Source organism: Chinchilla lanigera, unplaced genomic scaffold, assembly GCF_000276665.1.
Source record: "Chinchilla lanigera isolate Chin_1 unplaced genomic scaffold, ChiLan1.0 scaffold00002, whole genome shotgun sequence".
In the NCBI taxonomy this organism is placed as follows: domain Eukaryota; kingdom Metazoa; phylum Chordata; class Mammalia; order Rodentia; family Chinchillidae; genus Chinchilla; species Chinchilla lanigera.
The window spans coordinates 39716209-39739226 of NW_004955403.1; positions in this window are offsets into that span (position 1 = coordinate 39716209).

Here is a 23018-nt window from a genome sequence, read left to right on the forward strand (position 1 = left end):
TTTATTGTCCAATATAGCTTCTTTAGGCTGTACAGTACTAAACCAATAAATCCAAATTTTATATGATATGTTATTTTATATCATATGATATTGTGATATCATATTTTATAACTTTTAGCTTTTTCATGCTGAAGATCACAGAATGGAAATTGTCATCCATCAAAAAAAATCAAACATTTGTTCAAGCCCTTAAGTTTAAAATATTTTTTAAACTTAAAATATTTTTAATATTTAAAATATTTGGTTGAGCAAACTGAATAAGCACTTTCCTTTAAAGAAAACCAGCAAATGGTTTCACTTTTTTTAGGTTATCTATTACTGGCATTTCTTAAAGAAAGGAGTCCAAGGGGGGCAGTCCTTTAAAAGTGAGCTAAATGGAGTCAAACCCTTTCATTTCTTTCTCAGTAGTAAAAGCTGATTCTTCTATTAAATGCTTTCTGCTATGATGTATTATTAAAAATGGAAAGGCATTGTTGACGGCATGTATTGTATAATAGCATTGTGGGATACCATTTATTTTACTTTAAGGAGAGTTTATTTCATCTTGGTCCAACTTGGAAAGCTTTTCAGGAGCCATCAGCACACTAGCTCTCTTCATATTAGATAAAAGCAAGGACATTGCTTGCACATTGATCTGGAGTTATTCAAAGACTGAGGGGGGGAAGGGAGAATATCCTTCCTTGGTTCAGAGTAACTTTCACATCTTATCAATGCACTTAAGACCTGCAAACCCTTTTTTAAACTGAGAATGGCAGTAGGAAAATTTCACCATTTTTGAGACGGAGATGCAAACTTAAAATAGGAAGACAAATTTTACTGGAATGAAAAAGAATAAAATAAAACAAAGTTTAAGGTCAACTGTAAATGTTAATGTATTCTAAAAGTGCAAACAGTGGACACTTGAATTTAAACTACACTGGTTATTTGAATATCTTTAATTACTTACTTATAACTCAAAAGTTGAAAGTCAACATACTCAGCACTGATTACAGAGTGCTAAGACTCTACCTGCGAGAGAACAGTTTTCTGACAAACTTTTATTTAAATGACCAATCGTGAATATTTTAAGCTCTGTGGTTTACCTAGTCTCTGCCATTGTAGTGCAAAAACATCCATAAATCATACATAAGCCAAGGTGTATGTTTCAGTAAAACTTCACTTAAAATCAGGGCTGAGTTTGATAATCAGGTTGTAGTCTGTTAACCAACTCTGCTCTTGGCTAACCCTGAATTATGGGCACTAAGAATGAGATAGTTTATGCTCTTAGGAGATAGAATATTACCCTGAAAATCAGAAGAAGAATTATCTTTCTAAATTTACTAATAACATGTCAATCTATTCTTTCTAATGGATAGTCATTCATCTACTTTTTTTAAGTGGAGAGGAGAGAGAGTAATTTTGAAGAAGTAAACAAAGCGGATTGTCAGTTGAGGAGGCTCCAGATTCACGCTCTTATTTGAAACAGACCAACTTTGTTTCTGTTTACTTTATGAATTGTGCAAAATTTCATTTAGAAAAAGATTCTACTTGGAAAGATTGGGAAACCACTGCCCTAAATCATTTGTATAAGTCACATTTAGTCCTAGTTGCCGCTTAATACCACAGAGACCAAAGATGCCAATGTAGAGTGAGTCTTGTGTATAGGAAACTGTAGAAAATAAATATTGGAGATACGAAATGAGAAAGACCTAGACACTCGTCAAGTATCTCAGTAGAGAATCCTGGAGAACCAAGGAATAACAACAGCTAACAGATGCTAGATTGTCCAGACAAGGACACAGTGACACTACTGCTTACAGTCACTGGCTTGGAAGGAAGAGTGTTGCATGTTGAGGTTTTTCAGAAGCTGCCCCCCATGACACAGATTTTAATACTTATCAAGGTGCTCTGATCACATGTGACAGCCACAACTGAGTAACCAAGTAACCGTGCTGAGAGGAGGCTAATGGGCCACACAGACAGAGGGACACCGGAAGCACTTAAAGATGATCCTTGTTGACAGTGATATGAAACTGGTAGGTGTATACTGAGCTCCAAACATCTTTCTAATCCAGAGACTGAAGCTACTATTATCATCCTGACAGGTCTGCAAACCATGGCCATTGTCCAAATGCCTAAACACATAAAGACCTAGAATTAGGATATAAATTATCCCTCTGGGCACACCAAAGGAATTCATATAGTTGGGAAAATTAGGAGCAAACAAGATACTTGGTATTATAACAAGTAATTATTCACGTACTGGCAAGCCCTGGAACTCAGAAATTTTGGAAAAGAATTTGAAAGTCTGAGTGAACATAATCTCTCCCTAAATTTCATCTTCTGGATCTGTGTTCATTTTTTCCACCACTGCCCTACCTATCATCTGCCTCAAAGAGGTAATAAGGACATGAGCTCTGACGTCAGAATAATCCCTAAATGAGGCTTTCTGAAAACAGAATCCTACTCACCCAAACAAGTGTAGACCTATTTTAATCTCAAGAACTGAATGAGAAAGTCAAACAAATGTAGATATGGTCTCACCTCTGAGTGGCATCGGTGAGGAGTAACTTTCAACCATAGAACTAGATGTATGCTTGCAAACTGCCACCAAGCAAATGGTATCACTAAATTCTGAACAGAATGGAATGACTTTCTATACATAAAATGTATCGAATTGAGGAAGTTATGGTCTAATGTATGAAATTAACAGTAATATCACTAAAAAATTAAGTATTAGAATAAATCCATAGATATTACCTAGCATTAACAGAATGGATTTTCATACACACACACACAGTTGAAAGCAAAAGTTCCCAGTTTGCCTGTCTCTCTTCATTGCATGCTTAGTGTTTCAGTTTTTTGCAGTAATTGTTTCATAGCACCTCTCAGCCAAAAGAAATGTCCAACGGTTCCTTTTATTAACTAGGTAAGAACCACCAAAAAACCCAACTTTCAAAGATACAAAGATCTAAAAGTAACGTAGCATGATGTAATATTGAAACTGTGAACTTTCTTGAGACTTGTGCTCACCAATAGGTAATGAGTGCTGCCGTCTCTCCTTTGGAAGCTTAAAATATCCCACAGCATTCTGGAGTGTTTGATGGGCTGCCTAGACACACAGTTCAGAAAGGACTGGCTGAAAGCTAATCTCAATTCTATTGTGTATCTTCTCGTCCTTCCCGATTTAGTCACACAACAGCTGGCATTAAACATTCTCAGCCTCTGCACAGTCTAAACTTGACCATTCCTTAAAGTTTAAGACAAAAAGCAAAACTTGAAATTGACTTGGTTTTGAAGCTTCAAAGAGAATCAGTGGTTCATTTACACACTGCCTGCTTATGACTCTCCCTCAGTGGGAGCATCTCAACTGCCCACACATAATTTATCTAGGGGGAAAAAAAGCTGTGTTTATCTTTCTAGGATCAGAATTAGTAATTCTCCTTTTTCCCCAAAAACAAAGCTAAAGAAATAGGTGCAACACGTTTTCTGCATCCTGACTACATTTTTACATTGAAAAAATTCTAGATAAGACTCTGCTTGATTAACTGGGAGATTTCTAAGTTAGTAATCCCACACCAGCAAGTAGCTCGTCACTCACACAGATGTTAACACGTAAGATTTCAGCTCTCACTTTCAGAGATAATAGTGTCCTCTAGCTTCAGGTTCCTCATCAACTTAGACTCTTGAAAAAATTTTAAGTAGAAAATTTTTAGAGCTTAATTCTCCAAAAAAATAGAAGCATCACGTGGTAATAGAAGGCTCTTAAATGCTCAGAAAAAAAGAGTAAAAGTGTGTGTGTTCACACGTGTGTGTGTGTCAATGTGAATTTGATAGGACGAGTGTAGGCAGTCAGGAAAGAAGCAGGAGTCTATACACAAAGAACTGGGCCAAACCATTGTGGTAGGCCAAAAGATTCTCTCAGATCACTGGCAATTTCCAGATAGATCTAAAGCGATTCTAGCAAAACATGTTAAATACCAGCGATAACAGAAGACAAACTGCAACATTCCAGAGGCAGTCTAAATTGGACTGCGTTCATCTCCCTCCCACATTCCTTGGGGGTTTATCGCACAAGCAGCCGCATGCTTAGAAGCACTGATAGCCATCCAAGGGGCGATAGGCCTCTTCCCATAAGGTAGTTTAGGGCTACCCGCTACTCCCACCACAGGTAGGCTGTTCTGCAGTAACTTTTACACTGATCTCTGGAAGCAAAGATTTACTCCTGCTGCCTTCAGGTTAGCAAACATGCCCAGAGTACTGATCTTAACACAGAACCCTTCCAGGTAGAAGTCTAGGTGGTATTGATAGTGTTTCTTCTGTACTTATGAGTGGATTTCTATCACATCTGAAACATTATCACTGCATAAGCATCAGTAAATCATGCTGAACATCATAAGGGCATCTGGAGAATTCATTGCCCTGTGTTTAAACACAAACTTTGAAATCTGAAAGAAACACGGCAAAATTAGTAAATATGCCATTCACTACTCGTAGAAACATATTAGAAATTGATATAAATACATGACTATATTGATGTTTACACTTAAATTCAAAAAAGAAATAAACTTCAACAGATACCTACATCTTAGAGTCCCTAATTACTGTACAGTTATATAGCCCCATATTAAGTGGGATTAATACTGTGCTATGAATTTAGTAAATACTATTGTTATACCAGGCATTAAGTAAAGGTTAATTTGTTGTCAAAAACTATTTTTCTGAATCCTTCTACACAACAGTAAGACATGCTTAACGTATATACAGTGGCCAAGGGTGGGGTCCAGAAGATGTAGCAAGCAAAAATAAAAGCAGATGTGAGTGGAACATTCCCACTGTGAGCTGTCTGCTTTATTCTCTGGTTATTTCCCTGCTACTGCATCATAGAGCCCTACAGTAGAGGGAAACTACAATATCTTGGCAGTGGGAACAACCCCAAAGAAATCTTTATGCTTTTTATCCTAATCCATTTGAAATTTCCTAGAAGTAGTGACAGAAATATGATAATGAATTCCAGAAGTATTAACCTGTAGTAGATAAGGAGATAATCCCCTTTTCTACCTGGTACATCTGAAAGGTGTCATGCTATATGACGATACAGCAAAACTTTTACAAAGTCAAGTTTTTAAGGAGTTTCCAACCAGAGAATCATAAGCCTGAAAGCAACCAGTATTGATAAATATTTCTTTACCAACCTCTTTGTTTTAGTTTCTTTCTCTCTAGAGATGGTAATCCCAATCTCACAAGGTTGTTGCAGAATAAATGAGTTAGAACACACCTGCAAACTCCTGTAGGCACAGGTGTCTCAAAATTCAGAGGTATTTTTTTTTAAAGGAAGAATACAGTACCTCCCCATAGTATGTAACATCTTGTAACCAAATGCAGTATTTCCATTGAAGCCTGTAGGACTTACCTTAAGTAAGATAAATAAATGTAGCAAACTGTAAATTTAAAATGTCCCCGCAAGCTAGTATTTGAGTGAGTTCGGGTCAGACCTGATCTTCCTGTTAACGGAGCTTGAAGCAAACGTTTTGCATTTCAGAATCTTGGACAAAGATTGAAAGTCCTGTATGTGTCGAGCCCATAGACACACTGTCTGGCATTCAGCAACAGCTAAACATTTGTTTCTAACTGTTTTGTCTTAATATTATTATTCGTTTGGAAATCTCTTTCTTTCTTTCTTCCCTCCTTCCTTTTTTCTTTTTCACCCTTCTTTCCTTCATCTCTCCCTCCCCTAATTTCCTCGTTTTCTCCATTATTTCCTTTCCCTTCCCCTTTCACTTCCTCCCTCCCTCCCTTCCTTCTTTCTCCCCTTCCTTCCTTCTTCTCATTCCCCCTCCTTTTCTTTCCTCTTTTTCCTTTCAACAAATAACTAACCAGCACATTCTACTTATAAAGTAAAATCTTACATGATGAAATCACTGACATGATACATACAATGCAATTTCTTTCCTCAGACCAGAGATCAGTAAGATTCTTAAAAACATAACCTTTTGTTATGCAGTATTTGTTAATCACTGAAAACAAGAATAGTCTCTCTCTAGCCATAGTCAGCAGCTGTCATTCATCCATTTAACCAGTCAATGACTGGGTTAAATTATAAAACAAGTGTCAATCATTCTAACTGTTACTATAATTGTTCCCATAATTTTGACTACCGAGATTTTCTTGGATGATAGACAAATTGACCACTGATGATAGAAAAAATCATAAAGCCCAGTAATATCTTTATAATTAAACTGTTCTTACAATGAATAGTTAAGCAATACATATTTAACCCACATTTTGACATTTTCCAAAGAATCTCCACTCCCTCTCCCACGAAATGAGATTTCCAACCTAATTTCTAATTCAATAACAGGCCTGATTTATTTAAAAATCTACATAATACCCCATACTTATTCAAAGAGTATTGATCAAAGCCCAATCCTCATTAAATAATGTTTTATACTTAAGAGATGAAAATCTTCAAAGCATTCCCCATTAATTCCATAAGAAAGTTTACTTATGTTTGATCCAAATCTGTACAGGGGGGAAGAAAGACTCTTGGAGCAAAATGCTAAGTATACCTTTTAAAATAATTGCAATCAATCACCCTCCAGTTTCTCTCTAAATCCAGTTCTAATTTCTAAATGGGACAGACCCTTCACCATTTTCCTATTTGTTCAGTTGCTGTGTTAACCTTGTTGGGAATCTAACTCAAACACAAACCTGGAGCTCTTGTGCATTTATAACTTTGCTTACGATGAATTCAATACACTGTAAGAAGAATGGAACTCTCCACCGCCCAGAGTTATTGGGTGGGTCAAATTTAATTTCAACAACCATGTAACTCCAATTTACTACATATTTAATAAGCATATATGAAGTAGTGTTTAACCTATTATGCAATGTAAAATGATAACTTCATTTAATCCATTACAAATAAATAGGAAAACCAAAAGATTATATAGAGGTCACATTTATACATTTCCATTACCTAGTGAACTGTGGTAGACTCATCTTAAAATGCTTTAGTGAAGAACAAGAGCTATTTATTAATAGCATTCTAAATAATAAAATTCTAAATAACCAGATAAAGATCATTTTCCGTGTGTTGCCTTAATTAACTCCCCTAGAGCTTCAAGGGATGAAGACCCTAAAGATGTGTGTTACGCTTGCACACCAGCTATTCATAGACCAAATCACCCCTCAGTAGAAAAATCCAAGGTCTACATATCAAAATACTGTGGGAGTTTAATAGGTTACTTTAGTCGAAGCAGCATCCTTCCAAGGGAAAAAAGAGACCTAAATTCTCCAAAGTTCTCAAAATATCTCTAGGTCAAGACACTGGGCTGATTCTATTACTAGCATTTTCATCTTCTAAAATCAGCTTTCATCTTCTCAAATTGGAGCCACCGTAGTTGTGCAGTTACACTACTACTACTGTGGCACAGCACACAATGGCACAAGATGCTTCCTAGAAACCAGCGGAACAGAGCAGCATGACAGAGCACATCTGGTAATCCAACACAAGGCAGTGAACACAATGGCAAATTACAGAATACAAAGAGTGTGTACTGTAGGATGGATCTTTTAAAAGATGTATTATGTATATGTATGAACTCCACACGAGGAATGTAAACATTATGTACTCCAAAGGTGTACTAATAAAAAGTGAAAACAAAAATATACAGGGAAATGTTTGTTGTTTTATACATGTGTATATCCATGTGTATAAAGTATACTGTGAAAAGTATACTATAAAGTATACTTTATACACATGGATATACACATGGATATATTTTCAGTGAAAGTGAAAACAAATAAGAATGATCAAGAGCAAATTCAGGATGGTAGTAGCTCTAGCAAAGGAGTGAGATAAAGGACATCAGGGATGACACCCAAGTTTTAAACAGAGCTACTTTTTAACATGAATATCTAGTGCCATTACGGCAGACACTAAGTAAGATATGTTCAAGTGAAATTCTGTATCATTTTTAATTTTTTTATTATTCTTTATTCTCTTTACAAAAAATAAAAAATCAATAAAGCTTGTTTGGGTAATCATATGCAGGTATTTATTTGTTGAATTGCTATACTTGTATGTTTCTATATTTTATCATTTTAATATGAAAAATGAATGGATGTGTACATGAAGAAGGAGAAAAAGACAAAGAAAGAAACCACACTAGAAAAGACATTTTTTCTTGGAAATCAGCAGTTTATTACATATTACTGTGATATTCTGGTCATCTCTTTACCAGCAAAACAAAGCCAAAATTGTCTAAAGACCAAAATATATATATAAATTTGAATACTTGGTATGACTCAAAATCCATACACTGTTCTCCCATCTAATTGTTCCAAAAACCTTGTGGTGTAGTTATTATCCCCATTTCACAGATAAGGGAATCAAATACAAAGTAATCTGCATATGGTCATGCAGCTGTGGCAGAACTAAAATTCAAACCCAACAGCTGTGGAAACTAATCCCTTTCTCTTTTGTTTGTACATTTTTTGGGAAACTGTAAAAAATGAGATAGAGAAAGAAAGAAAGAAGCAACTCAAAGTTCCGCCAGAGAAGCAGTTAGAATGGGCAGCACTGTGAATATTGCTGGGGTAGAATTGGCTAGCAGCCAGTTTAGGTGGAAAAATTCTTCTAAGAGATGAGATCTGAGCCATGCTTTACATAAGATCTTATTACTGTGTTAGGGGCATAAAATATAAATCAGGTGGGGAAACCTTAAGAAGGACCATGAACAAATGAGAGAAAGCTTTATTTCCTCCGAGCATGAATGAAAAATGAGATTTACACAAAAAGAAATAGACAAAAAAAAAGGGGGGGGGAGGACTGATGAAATTTAAAGGAAAGAGGTATGAATCAGAAAGAAACTAAATGAGAGAAAACACATGAAGACTATTAAGATATAAAACTAAGGAAGATTGAAGAATCAAGCATTAGTTTCTGAAATTTGAGTCACTCAAAACTGTTAAGGCAGAAAGTGAAGCTGAATCATCTGATTTCAAAGGTAGGAAAATTGGAACAAATGATTATATTGAGGAGGGAAAAAGAGGGAGCAGAGTTGTGGTTTGTTTATTTTTGAGATTAAATGGAAGACTCTTTTGAAACATGTATTAAAAGCATCTGATTCCACATACAGAACTTGGAAACATAGAACCGGGGAGAGAATTCTGCTTCTATTTCCCCCAGCCTTCTGTAAGTACTTAGGTGGGTGTGTTTGGGTGGAAACATAAGCCTTTTCTTGAACACCCTCTGATCCTCTCCCCACCAACCTGAAATCCTAAAGCTGTGTTTATGACAACATAATCATTTCTACAGTAACTAAAGAGCTGTCAGGGAAAGAAGATTATTGCTTAAGTTGAGAAATAAGCAACTAAAAAAATTCTTCAACCACAAAGAACAGGTTCCCATGCCAATACTCAAAAGGACAGAGCCAAAACAAGGCCAATATGGAAAATGTTGTGCACAGGGCAGCCCCAACTGACCTTCTAGTAACTGGTCTTCAGACTCATGGGAAGACTCCTACAGTTTAACCCAGTCGGGTCAGACTTCGATACAGTTCGCTGCCTCTTCACACAAATGTATCAATGGATAGCTAAACGCGGTACCAATCATCCGGTGTTTATCTCGTTCCCACCCCTTCACAGAATACACAATTCAAACTGAGTGCTGAGGGCACTCCGTGATAAGAATTATAAACTCTCTGTGGAGGTTTGAAATTGCCCAAACTCCATCAAAAAATAAATAACCATTTATTCAGTGACTGTTGTCTTGTCTAGTTCTATGGAAAACCATGACGTATTACTATCGTAGGAAATGGATTGCAAAGTACCACATGGTCTTCTGCAGTGAGTTCACTTTCTTTCCTTCTGCAGTGAGTTCACTTTGTTCCCTGAACACATTTCAGAGTGTTTCATTCTTTTATTTTTCCATTTTTTTGCTACTTATACGAAAGAGTCTTATCATTTGTACAATAAATTATTTAAATGCTCAACTGATTATAAATTAAGAAAAATTCCTCTTAATAAGTATGCTAGGGCTGGGGATTTAGCTCAGCAGCAAAAGCGCCTGCCTGGCAAGCGCAAGGTCATGAGTTCGGTTCCTGGTACCAGAGAAAAAACAAAAAACCAAAAAAAAAAAAAAAAAAGTATGCTAGATCATGTCTAAGAAAAAATATTGGAAAAGAAATGTTTGTCTTTCTTAGATGTATGTTAAATAAAGCAAGCTAAACATCATATCACAGTGATATATGTGTACCCATATTTCTAGCAGTGCAATTTGTCATAGCTAAATTGTGGAAGCAACATAAATGTCCATCTACTGAGGACTGGATCAAAAAATTGTGGTATTTTTATATAATGGAATATTATTCAGCTATAAAGAGAGATAAAATTGAGGGTTTTACAGGTAAATGGTCACAACTAGAGACCATACTCATAAGTGAAATAAATCACACCTCCATGTGTAAACAATGTATTGTCTCACTAGTATAAGAACCTGAAAGAGTTAATAAAAATTAAAAGGTATGATAGACATTCTGGAATGAAAGGAAACTGCTCAAAAGTAAAAAGCAACTGGGATGAGGGAAAAGAGAAAAGAAAGAAGGGGAATTATGTATATATGCATATACAGGATAGCTAACATAGTTGTACTACTGACTTCTATCACTTTACTGAAAGGATCAGTTAATGATTAATTATTGGATCCATCTTGTATGTCTCTACTTGTTTTCCTGAGAAACCACTTTGAAGATATCAATACATAATACAACAACCATTGCTAATTTCCTACCACTTTGTCTGTAATTCAGTATTGCTTGCATTGCTCTTATGCTATTTTGTAAGTGGGTGTCTGTTAACATGTTTTCCTTCTTTTATTTTTAAAATGAATTTTAAAAACTAAAGAACTAAAGCTACAAATTGTCTACTTTACATTTTTAGTCAGTAAAACATGTCACAGAGGTTAAAATCTGCTAGAGAGCAAATGATAAATTGATACACAGCAGAACTGTTATCAGGAAAGTAACTTACTTTCACTATGTCACATGATAATTGAAATCTTCAAGGGATTTTTAAAGAATTGTATGCTATCATTTATATAACTACAAAATAAATGTAAATTTTTTTTCTCTAATCCTGACTGCATACCAGTATAATATGAGCCACAGAATGTTGGATTTCCCTTTCCTTGGTTTTTGGCAATTTAGGAGCTGTATTAAGTCCGTTCAGCCACTAGTATGCAATTCATTCTGGACAAGCTCCTTACTAACCCTAAAGAATGAAAAGTTGCACCAGTCTACACTTCCACTATCAGTGAAGAAGAGGTCCTTTGTCCCCAAGCACCACCGGCATTTATCATTGATTGATTTTCCGATAGTAGACATTCTTTCTGGAGTGAGATGAAATCTCAGAGTTGTTTTCATTTGCATCTCTTGAATGACCAATTACGTTGAACATTTTTTCATATATTTGTTTGCCATTTGTTCTTCTTCATCTGAGAAGTATGTATTCATTTCAGATGTCCATTTTTAATTGGGTCTTTAGTATTTCTGAAAGAATTAAAAGCATCATACCACAGCAATATATGCCCATCCATGTTTATAGCACCACAGTCTGTAATAGCTAAATCATGAAAGTAGCCCAAAGACCCATCAATCAATGAATGGATGAAAAAAATGTGGTTTTTCTATACAGTGGAGTACTATTCAGCTATAAAGATGGATAAACTTGAGACATTTCCAGCTAAGTGGATGCACCTTGAGACCACATTCTTAAGTGAAATAAATGGGACATGCATGTGTGAATATTGCATTGTTTCTCTGGTGTGAGAAACTGAAAGTGTAAATAAGGACTAAAATGTGTAATAGAAATTGTGAAATAGTAAGAAAATGTTCAAATGGGAAGAACTAGGCAAAGAGAGGGAGGAAGGGTAAATAAAAAATGAGAAAAGAAGGAAAAAATGGGAACAAAGCTTTTGTAAATATGGAGTGGAAGAGGGATTGAAAGGAGGGGAGGGAAGTGGAGAGAAAAAGAAGAATCAAAATATATTATGTACACGTACAAGTTCCCTATGATGAATGTGATCATTATGTATATCTAAAATGTATCAATAAACTTAATTAATTTAAAAATGGTATAGTTTTCAGAAAAGCTAGGATCTATTCTAAGCTTAGCTATTTTTTACCAGTAATTTTAGTTAAAACATTACCAATGCAGACATAATACCAGTTGTCCTTCTTTCTCAGAACTGTGAAAATCAAATGAAATAAATCTGAGTTTAGACATGACTATTTGCATATACATATATATGAACATCTTGTCTCTAAAGGATTTGTGTACATGTGTGTTTGTATGTGCAAATCATTATAGAAAGTGAGATAAAATGGCAGTACCACCATCAGGGAAAAATCAAAATAAGTTCAGCATATAGAAATGTATGCTAAAAATGATGCAAAACCTTGGCTAAAATGGAGCATGTGGAGTTGATAATGATAACAGCCCCAAAACCAAAGCCAAGACAGAAGAGGTTGCAGAATTCCTGGTGTCACAGAAAAATCAGTTAATGACATGAAATTCAATTTTTTATGATTCTAAAATTTCAAAGAAGTTTCTCTAGTGAGACTTCAACAAGTGTATATACCATACAAATAAAAATCCTATCATACCACACAAATCAAAAGCATAATCAGTCTTTGGATACACAAAATGATGAATTTCACAGGACTATTGATAGCTATGAATCTTAACAGAGTACAACATAAGGATTATCATCAACTCACAGTTTAATAAAAGCAAATTTTTGGTATATAAAAAATATAAGTGTATAGAGCTTATGTAGAAGTACACAGCGCATATAAATGTGTGTGTGTGTATATATATGAAAAAGAAAGAAGTATAGCTTCTACATAAGTACACAGCTCTGTGACATAAACACATTATAAATATGTTTATCTAGAGTAGCAATACCTAAACATTTTAGTCTCAGGAACTCTTTACATTCTTAAAAACTACTGTGGACCAAAAAGGTCTTGTATAACCAGAAACTGAGTTACCCTGACTACACTGTTCAAATGTATGCTGTGGAGATGTCCTCATAATCCACTTCAATATTCAATTCAGATTTTATTATTCAAATTTATTATCCATTGTTTTTCCAAGGTAATCAGTTTTTTTTTTGGGGGGGGGGGGTTGGTTTTTCTCCGGTACCGGGAACCGAACTCACAACCTTGCGCTTGCCAGGCAGGCGCTTTGCCGCTGAGCTACATCCCCAGCCCGGTAATGAGTTTTTAGTAAGTCTAAATTTGACTGGATGCTAAGAGGCCTCCTTCAAATTTCAATTGCTTATGGCTGTTGAAGTAAGCAGGTCTTTTTGTTCTCAATGATTGGAAAAATGAGCTCTGCTTTGTCAAAGCCAAAATAGGTGATATTCCTTTAAATCTAAGAGCAAGGTGCATGTGATAGATTCAAGAAGAGTTGCAGGGTTCTGAGCAATTCTCCCACAGCAATACACTGACATTAGGGTCTAGCCCACCTTCCTTAAGACTTCTTTACTCTTCAACCATTAAATTAGCAAATGTACAAAGTTCAGTTAAGTAATTTATTTAAAAATGCTCTTTTATAAAATAAGCATTCACCAGTTACAGGCACTAAAAAATTTTAAGTATACAAATATAATTGAAACTACTGAGTCAGTCTTTTATGTTGTTTTTCTATCTTCTATATTAAGTATATGTTACAGAGAAATAAATATATAAGGAAACTAGAGCAAAATAAAAGTAAAAGTAACATAAGCAAACATGTATAGATAGCATCATCCTATGTTTAGAATTGTGTATTTTTAATTAAAATTTCATGAGAAGCATTTTTTCTGTTGCTTAACATTCTTTGGAGATAACTTTTAGCTGGGTGAACCATAATTTAAAAATGTTTGCCTTACTGCTAGCCATTTGGGTTTCTGGAGATTCATTTGACAACTCCACTTACATGTATAGAAATATAAATTAACATGATAACCATTTTAGCAGTCACAGAAAGAATCTACTACTATTTAATTATGACCATTTCCTTTGAAAATATGGCTATATTTTACATTGACATGTGAGTGTATTTAACTTAGTGGAGAGAATGATATATATGGAAGTAAATATGTAGACACCTAACCTAGGTAAGTCAATTATTTTCTTAAAAGCCTGCCATCAAGCAGGACAAGATCTAGAGAATAACTACCTACTTTTTCAGTGTGGTTTCCTAATGACTTTTTCTAAGTGGCTTGTCCTGTCTAATTTTATCAGTCTAATAAGAATCCATGCCTCAACTTTCTCACTGCTCTGGGCAGAAATTCCTGTGAACACGTCACATGCATGAGTGAATGGGCAAATTGGCGTGGTGGGAGAGCACGCGTGCAAAAGCAAGGTGATGGCTGACCGATTTCCCTAATTACTGGACTTTTAATGAGCCGATAAAGTCCTTGCTAAGGATTTCCTAAGTTTTATTAGAAGTCAAAACTCTTTCCATTGGAAAAATAAGGGAAGCCCGAGCTGACTCACAAAAGCAGAGTGTCACGTTCGGTTTACAGTCGAAGGTGACTGTGAGGGCCAAATGAAGTCATAGCACACAGCATCGCTGGCCATGCAAAGCAGAACTGCACAAAACAGAAATTTCAGAAAGAGGCAGCGTCTCAGAGGGTAAGTGTGACAAAATATTGAAGCCGAAATGACTGCGTGACGCCCTTCCTGTAAAATGTAGCCCCATACATCTCAGCACCTGGGCCCACAGGTATACCTGAATAGATGTTCATGCCCTTCCAATCCTGCCTCAGCACATCTTCCCAACCAGCAAAGATCTTATGAATGTGCACTTTTCTCACCTAACCTACTTGAGCTTCACTTAATCATGATGACGCCTTCTGTCCTTCATGCCAACCTTCCACCGTTACTATTTTGGTGACTAAAATATCTATATTTGATCTCTAAGCTCTGATTTCTATGAGTCCTTCTTGGATCTTGTTCTTACACAGAACAATTTTCAGCTTTTTCCGACATCTGCTTTTTTTTCCCCCAAATCAATGAAACAAGAACAAAGAGGAAAAGCAGAAAGTCAGTGGCATTTCTCCTTTATTTCTCCCTATTTCAGAAAACTCTTTCTTTGGTAACGCAGGACATTTACTGGTTCATGTTATTGGTTTGAAAGCCGTACAGCAAGAGATTGCACTCTCTGCCTTACAGATAAAGTGTCAATAAATATGCTGACTCAAGAAAAGCGCATAGCCCCACACCGGTTAGGCTTTGTTTTATGACCCTTAACTTCTGTTGCTCTCATGTGCACTTAATGATCGAACTGGAGAAGAGAGAATTATTTGGCATAAAGTTATAGTGAGTGATTTCCATCATCATTACCCCCAAAGAAAAGAGGCACTCTGTCATCTTAATGCAAAGAAATGCACACAGGTTTGTTATGAATTTTATCAATTGTATAAAATGTTACTTTAAATTTGTAAAAGGAAATGAGAATTCACGCTACTTTTTAAAAGGTTATTTCAATGTTTACCAGTAATATGACATTTACTGAATCTAATTTTTAAAAGGTATAAAGTATATATTTAACTTTTCATAACTAACTACTAAAAGTGTTTAATGTTCATGAAATGTTATCTTCTAGGGTGGGCTTGAGTATTCTTTCTCTCAGAATATCCCTGGGGGTGACCTCTGTAGTCAGGCTCAGCAACATTAATTGGCCCCCAGAGCTCTAGAAGATTAAGCCAGAAATAGACACCTGACCTTAGTTTGATCACTGAGAACCTCTTGCACAGGAATTTGGAATTGACATTAGGAGAAAATAATTTCCTTGGTTTGCAGCCTGAACTGGATCTTTAAACTATGGAACAGTCATGCTTTCAGGGAGAAAAAAGGCAAAAACATAGATACAGATCTATATAGTAACAAAGTCATAGAAGCTGAAAGAACAGACTTCTTAGTTTCTGATGGATTTTTTGTTTTGGATTCAAAAGCCTTCATGTTATGAATAACTGAATCTTCACAGTTACTTTTTATATTTGGATTCATTTCAAGGAGGTCATGTAATTGTTCACTTACAACCAAAACAACATTGAATTTTCAACTATAGAATTGATAGAACTATTCATTTTGTGTATTGAATTTTTCAGTTCAAGGATTTCCACTTAATTCTTTTCTATGATGGCCATTTGTCTGCTAAGATTCTCTTTTTATTTCATCATTATATTCATCTTTGCTATTAATCCCTTGAAAACCTTTGTAACTGCTCTTGTGTAGACCTAGTGTGCAAACTCCTTCACTTTTGCTTTTTGTTTTTTAATATTATTTCTCCTGTGATTTGGGTCACTTTTTTTTTTTTTTTTTTTGCTTTTCATATCTATTCTCATATCTATTACTTATTATGTGCTGGATATTATGTGTTACATTTTTATACGCTTGAATTTTGTTGTCTTCCTTGAGTTTTAAGTTTTGTTCTCCTAGTTAACTATTTGCTGCTCTGCTCAAACCTTTCAAAACTTGTTTTCAGATATCATCAGGGTGGTCTAGATTTGCCTTTACGCTCAGGGATAGATTTAGCCTATTCCTAAGTGATGGACTGCTTGAGAATTCTACTGAAATCCTGAGTGCTCACTGAGATTTCCCCAACCTGGTTAGTCAGATATTGAATACCTCAGCATACTACAAAGCAGTAGTAATCAAAACAGCATGGTATTGACAAACAGGAACATCACCCACAGTATTGAATAGAGATACTAAAATTCACTCATTTGCAAACCACTGATTTTTTACAAGAGTGCTAATAACATGCTTTGGAGAAGTCTTTGGACAGTTTTTTCAATCAAGAATGTTGGAAAATTGAATATTTATATGCAGAAGACTGAGACTAGCCCCTATCTCACACCAGTTACAAAGATCAGCTCAAGTAGGTTGAAAACTAAAATACCCTACTTCGTAATAGCTCATTCAGCTACAGCCCATTGAGCGATAAATACAATGTATTGATCTATTCATAAGACTGTCATCTTCAATACACAAATCTTTAGGGGATGCTTTATATTTAAACATTTGCACACTGTTGGTGGGGATGTAAATTGGTATAACCATTGTGAAATACAATTCAGAGTTTCCTCAAAAACTCAAAACTAGGACTATCATGATCCAGCAATTCTGTGAATTTTTATATTTCTTTTGGTGGGTTTTTTTGAGAGAGGGTCTCAGACAGGGTCTCACTGTGTAGTTCAGGATGACCTTGAACTCACTATATTGCCCAGGCTGGCCACAAACTCACAATGATCCTGATGCCTCAGTCTCCCAAATGCTGGGATTACAGGCATATGCCCCAACACAGCATTTCTGTGGAGTCTTGTGCTGAGCATGCACAAATGAGGTTTCATAAATTCCTTCCCTTTTCAGTATGTTTTTCTCTGTCAAATTCTCTTAGACAAGCTAGCTGTTTTACAAGCTCAAATTCTGGTCTTTGCTGCTTCTTATAATTCAGAGCCCTGTGCTCTTTATGGATTACCCTGGCTGACACAGTAAATTAGAAGTTCTTCCAAACAGAGTCAGGGCTAACCATACAGCTTGCCTTGTATGTTGCCCACTATTGAGGAATCAGACACTTTTACTTTTTATCCAGCATCTACCACCCCTCTTGCCATGACATTTCTAACTTGGAGCCTACTGATCATAGACTGAATTGCTTTGAAATATAAGACAGATTATATCTCTCTTCCTTTAGGTCATGAATATTGGGTGTTACCTCCTGCAACAGGAAAGCTAATAGAGAAAAACCAGTACCAGGAAAGTGGTCATTACTGTGACTGTACCTGAATACCTGGCTTAAAAGCCTTTTGAACAGGTTTGTGGAGGTGTCTAGAAAGGTTTGAAGATGCTGGCTAGAGAAACCCTAAAATGCCATAAATTAGAGCTCATAAGACCAGAATGCTGATAGGAATGCAGACAGTAAAGGCCAGGCTCAGGAGGTTTCATTTGAGAACAAGGACTCCATTGGCAGTTGGACTGGCCATATGTAAAATTTGTTTACATTTTCCCATGGCAAGAGCTTTTGAAAGAGATTGAGATTAAGTATAGTGGAGTAATTAATCTCATTTTCCTTTTTCTTCCTTCCCTCCCTTCACCACTTCCCCAGAGTGATTGTCAAAACCAGAGTTGAGATTGAACAAAGAAGTTCAGCAGATAAGAGATGCTTGCAGTCAACACTCCTTTTCTACTTAAAGACAAAAAAGCAAGAAGACTTGCCCCAGCTCTAATTCATCAATAACTAGTGAAGCAGCCATTAGTTTTGACCTTTTTGTTTCAGAAAAGGATACATGGGACCAGAATGTGTACCACCTGCAGATGCCCAAAGTGATATAACTTGGCAAATCATAAATACTGGGTGACTATATTTGACTCTTCCATCCCTTGTAACTATATCCAAAATATATATGCTCTCCTTCCTAATTCTGTGTCTAGCATGCCTCAGAGACCACTTCATCACAATCAATACTGAGTGTTTTAACTCATTCAGGCTAGTATAACAAACAAAATATCAGAGCTTGGATAGATTATAAACAACAGAGGGCTGGGGATTTAGCTCAGCGGCAAAAGCGCCTGCCTGGCAAGCACAAGGTCGTGAGTTCGGTTCCTGGTACCAGAGAAAAACCAAAAAAAAAAAAAAGATTATAAACAACAGCAATTAAATTTTCACAGTTTGGAAGGCTGGGAAGTATCAGAGCAAAGTGCCAACAAATGCAGTGTCTGCTGAATCCCAGCCTCCTTGTCCATAGGAAGCTGTTTTACTAACGAAACCTCAGATTGCAGAAGGCTTCTTTCATATCATCGCTAATCCCATTCAGAAGGCCTTTGACCCTATGATGTATTTATTTCCCAAATTCCTCGCCTTATTATCCTAATCATCACCTTTGAGTTGAGGTTTCAATATACAAACTTTTATAGGCATAAGCTTTCAGACCCTACCACTGAGTTTTATTTGTCTTCTTTGTCTGTTTTTCTTATTCTTTGTAAAAGATATGATCATTCTTAAATACTATACCAGTCTTTAAGCACATATTCTCTAACGTTCTTCTAATCATATTTAGTCACTACTTCACAATGATGATGTTAGGGACTTCACTAAGACATCATGTGACAAAAACTCCTTGTTGCTTGCCCACCAGTCACCTTCTCCCATAGACCCAGAGCTTGCCTGCATCTGACGCTTTAAGTATGCATGGTGCTGGCCTCTGCTCCGGGCAGAGCAGCAGGACAGGGACAGGGCACACTCACTGAGGCATTCCCATGCTCCTTGCCAGATACGGCATTTGACACAGTCCTGGACAGAGACTGGGGGAGATCTTGGGACAAGTTTTCTTCACTGACAATAGGCACTTAGTGAGAATCATTTCTTTTTCAAAACATTTTTCACCTTCATATGACTCTCAAAAGAAAGCCAAAAGGATGAGGATGGCAGAGCAGAAAGATGGAAAGAACCAGAGAGCCTGACGACTCTGGGGAACTACTGAATTAATCAACCCTGGAATGACCTTATCTCCAACCCTCCTGTTATATAAGGCTTCCCTCAAGTGTAAGGAACTAATGGTTCAGTCCACCATATACAGATTTTTTTAAAAATTGTGGTAAGTGTATTGCTGATGTCTATTGGTTTGTTGAAAGGGACAGTTAATGCTAAAGTTTATTTTCTTGACCAATTTTGCATGCTTCTATCTACTAATGGGAACAAATAATTTGAAGACAACAATGTGCAATATAACAACCATTGTTGAACTCCTGCCAGCTTGTTTAATGAAGCTCTGTATCATTTCTAATATTTTGTGTTACTTGTTATTGTCTTTGTTTGTTTGATCAGTCTTGTATTCTTACACCTGGTAATCTGAGCAGCTTCACTGAAGATAACAATATGTAATGTAACAACTATTGTTAATTCCTATCATCTTGTTTTGAAATTCTGAATTGTCTTTGTTGTTTTTGTATTGTTTTGTTTTTGTCTTCACTGTTGTTATTTTGTTATTGTTTTTTTCTCTTTAAAATAAAAATAAAATAAAATAAAATTGTGACTAAAATAGAAAAACTGATCTATTTTAATCCTTTCCACCACCCCTAATGTTAAAAAATCAGGTAGAAGCATGACTAAAATATAGTATTATCAGACTCTAAATCACATATTCCTACATATCATGCTAAACTGACTTATTAATATGTTTGATACATCTGGTTAAAATCTCTTGGTCTTCTTTGCTTCTTATACATGAGTCACTTTACTAACTTCCTAACCTTCCCTTCACTCTTCTAACCTTTATTTTTATTTTAGTTAATTGTTAGGGTGCTTTTCCTACCATTCTCAACCTCCTGACCTGGCTCAGGGTCTTGTCACCCTTTTTTCTTTCCCTAGACTTCATGCTTCCAAATTTTTATCATTCATGACACTAGCCAAAAGCATTTAAATCAGTAAGTTATATAATATTCAGAACTACTCTCTGTTTTTCCTTTCTTAATATTATTTTGTTTTTCATTGTATCTTGAATAAACCACATTCCTGTTCCTTAATGACTTCATGAACTAGCAGTTACTGGAATAGCTATAGCTTTTTATTCAACTGGATCTTTTTTCTCATGCTAAACATAGCTCAGAGGGAGAAAAATGCCTCTATAGGAAGGCACTGCCTTAGGAGAAACCTTCTGTGATATTCTTTCATTTGGCACTGGAATCTTTTCTAAGTGACCTTGAATTTCTTCATTTGTTTTTTTCCACATAAAACCAACTGATGATTCACTATTAGTTTTTCTTGGGCCTGGCAAGAGTTTTTTTGAAACTTTAAATGTAAGACTTGTGACTTGCATCCAGGAGACAGCCGGCAGCCCTTGTAAACTCTTGGCTGAATCTTTTGAGACATACTGTGAAGTTCCAGAAAACCCAGCATATTGCATGAGGCACAGAACCTTGCTTCTGGGAAATACTTATCTCCAAGACTTGAGTAGGGCTGTCAGAATGAATTAACATTAGATGCAATATTCATTATCCCTTCAACTTTAGAGAGATGAGAAGGAAAATTCAGCTTCTATGCCAAAGGAGATTTGTCTTTTCATGTAGTGAAGGCTCTGAAAGGCCAAAAAGGACACATTAGAAAAGTATCATCCTAGCATGACATTTATCCGGAAATCCCAATCATCCAAACAATAGCAACAAAAATAAATAAATAAATAAAAAATAAACAATAGCAACAATGCTGGGGGTGTAACTCAGTATTAGAGCAAGTCCTTAGCATGCTCAAGGCCCTGGGTTCGTTCCCCAGAACCAAACGAATAAAAACAAACCACAGTAAAGAATAGATAAGTAAGGGGGAAAGTTCCATAAGGCAAGCCCTACGTATCATGATATCCATTTGCTAAAAGTAAATATGAAAAATTAATTAATTAATTAATTAAAGTGAATACAGTACTGGAATAAGAGACCTCTGTGTTCTTACTCAGACCCGCATACTCAGATCTTAGCCATAGTTATAATAAATTTTATTAATGTGTTCCTAGTTGATAATAGATAAAATGCACACTATTGGAAGGGATACATTGTTTGAAGAAAAAATGAAAGGACGCTTCTAGTAGCATTTATACTTAAAGCAATGGGACGAACAGACAAAGCAGCACAGACCCCACTTCACAAAGCATTCTAATCTATAGGCAGAAAGCGCCACTAAATCTTTGTAAAATAACTAAAATGAAAGATTATTCAATATGAAAGAACAACACATTACATTCAAAGATATATCATTGAATAAAACCAATCATAGCTCTATAAAATATTTTTCAGCAATCAAAAATATGTAAATAATATGAAATTTCACATTAAAAGACTTGACATGTAACGTACATGATGAAAAAGAAAACAAACGTTATACAAGTGGAGATCCACAAAATAAGACTCCAAGAATACTAACCGAATGTAGAATCAATAGGACAGAAAATTGAGTAAACAAAAGATCATGAAAATTCAAGAAAGATTACCAAATGCATAAATATTCAAACACAATTAGATCAAAGATAATGTACTTGAAGATAGAATACTATATTCATAGTTAATAATAGGAATTCCTAAAGAAATGAAAATGAATGGGATAAAATCAGCACTTGAAGAGATAAGTGTATTGAGTAATACGAACACTGAAATCAAACATACTTCAAGAGAAACAATGCAAATAAAAACTAAAACCAAGTTTCCAAAGAGTAAAATCTTTTGTGCAGTAGAAACCAAAGGATATTTAGAAAAAATACCAAGAACCAGCAAGAGTCAGTTTCAGAAATGACTGGATATGGATGATAAATATATTTTCTCCATATTTACTGAAGATGGACAAGTTAGTCCTTCATTTGCAAAATACAAAGACATTCTCATATTTAACAAAACCTTGGAAAATTTATTCAGCAAGTAAAATTTGTAAAAAACTGATAATATATACTCAAGAGACCTAATGACTAAACTTTAAAAAAGAATACACAAGGGAAGATATTACTATTGAAGAGATGTAAAATGATCATTAAATTGATAATGAATCTTTGTAGAAATGAGAAAAAGGCATCAAAAGGAGAAAGACCAGTGCTATAAGTGTAATATATTAGTATGTATACTTTTATTTTGTATATATTTTGATAAGTGTATGCCTAAATATTTTGGTGTTATTATAAAAGGAACTTTTTGTTTCAATTATGCAGTGTTGGCATATAGCAATGTAATTTATGTGTATATGTTGATCGTGTATCTTGAATTTACTTCTTAGATATAGAAGTACTTTGTAGATCATTTCAAACTCTGTAGATAATTATGTAATTAGAAATAAAGATCATGTTATTTCTCCCTTCTGATTCATGTGCTACTGATTTACTTTTCTTATATTGTTGCACTGCTTAAGTCTTTCAATATAAGGTTGATAGGAATGGTGGAAAAACACATCACTGCTTTGTTTACACCTGAGTGCAAAGGATTCACTTTCCCCATTGAGTGTGCCATTAG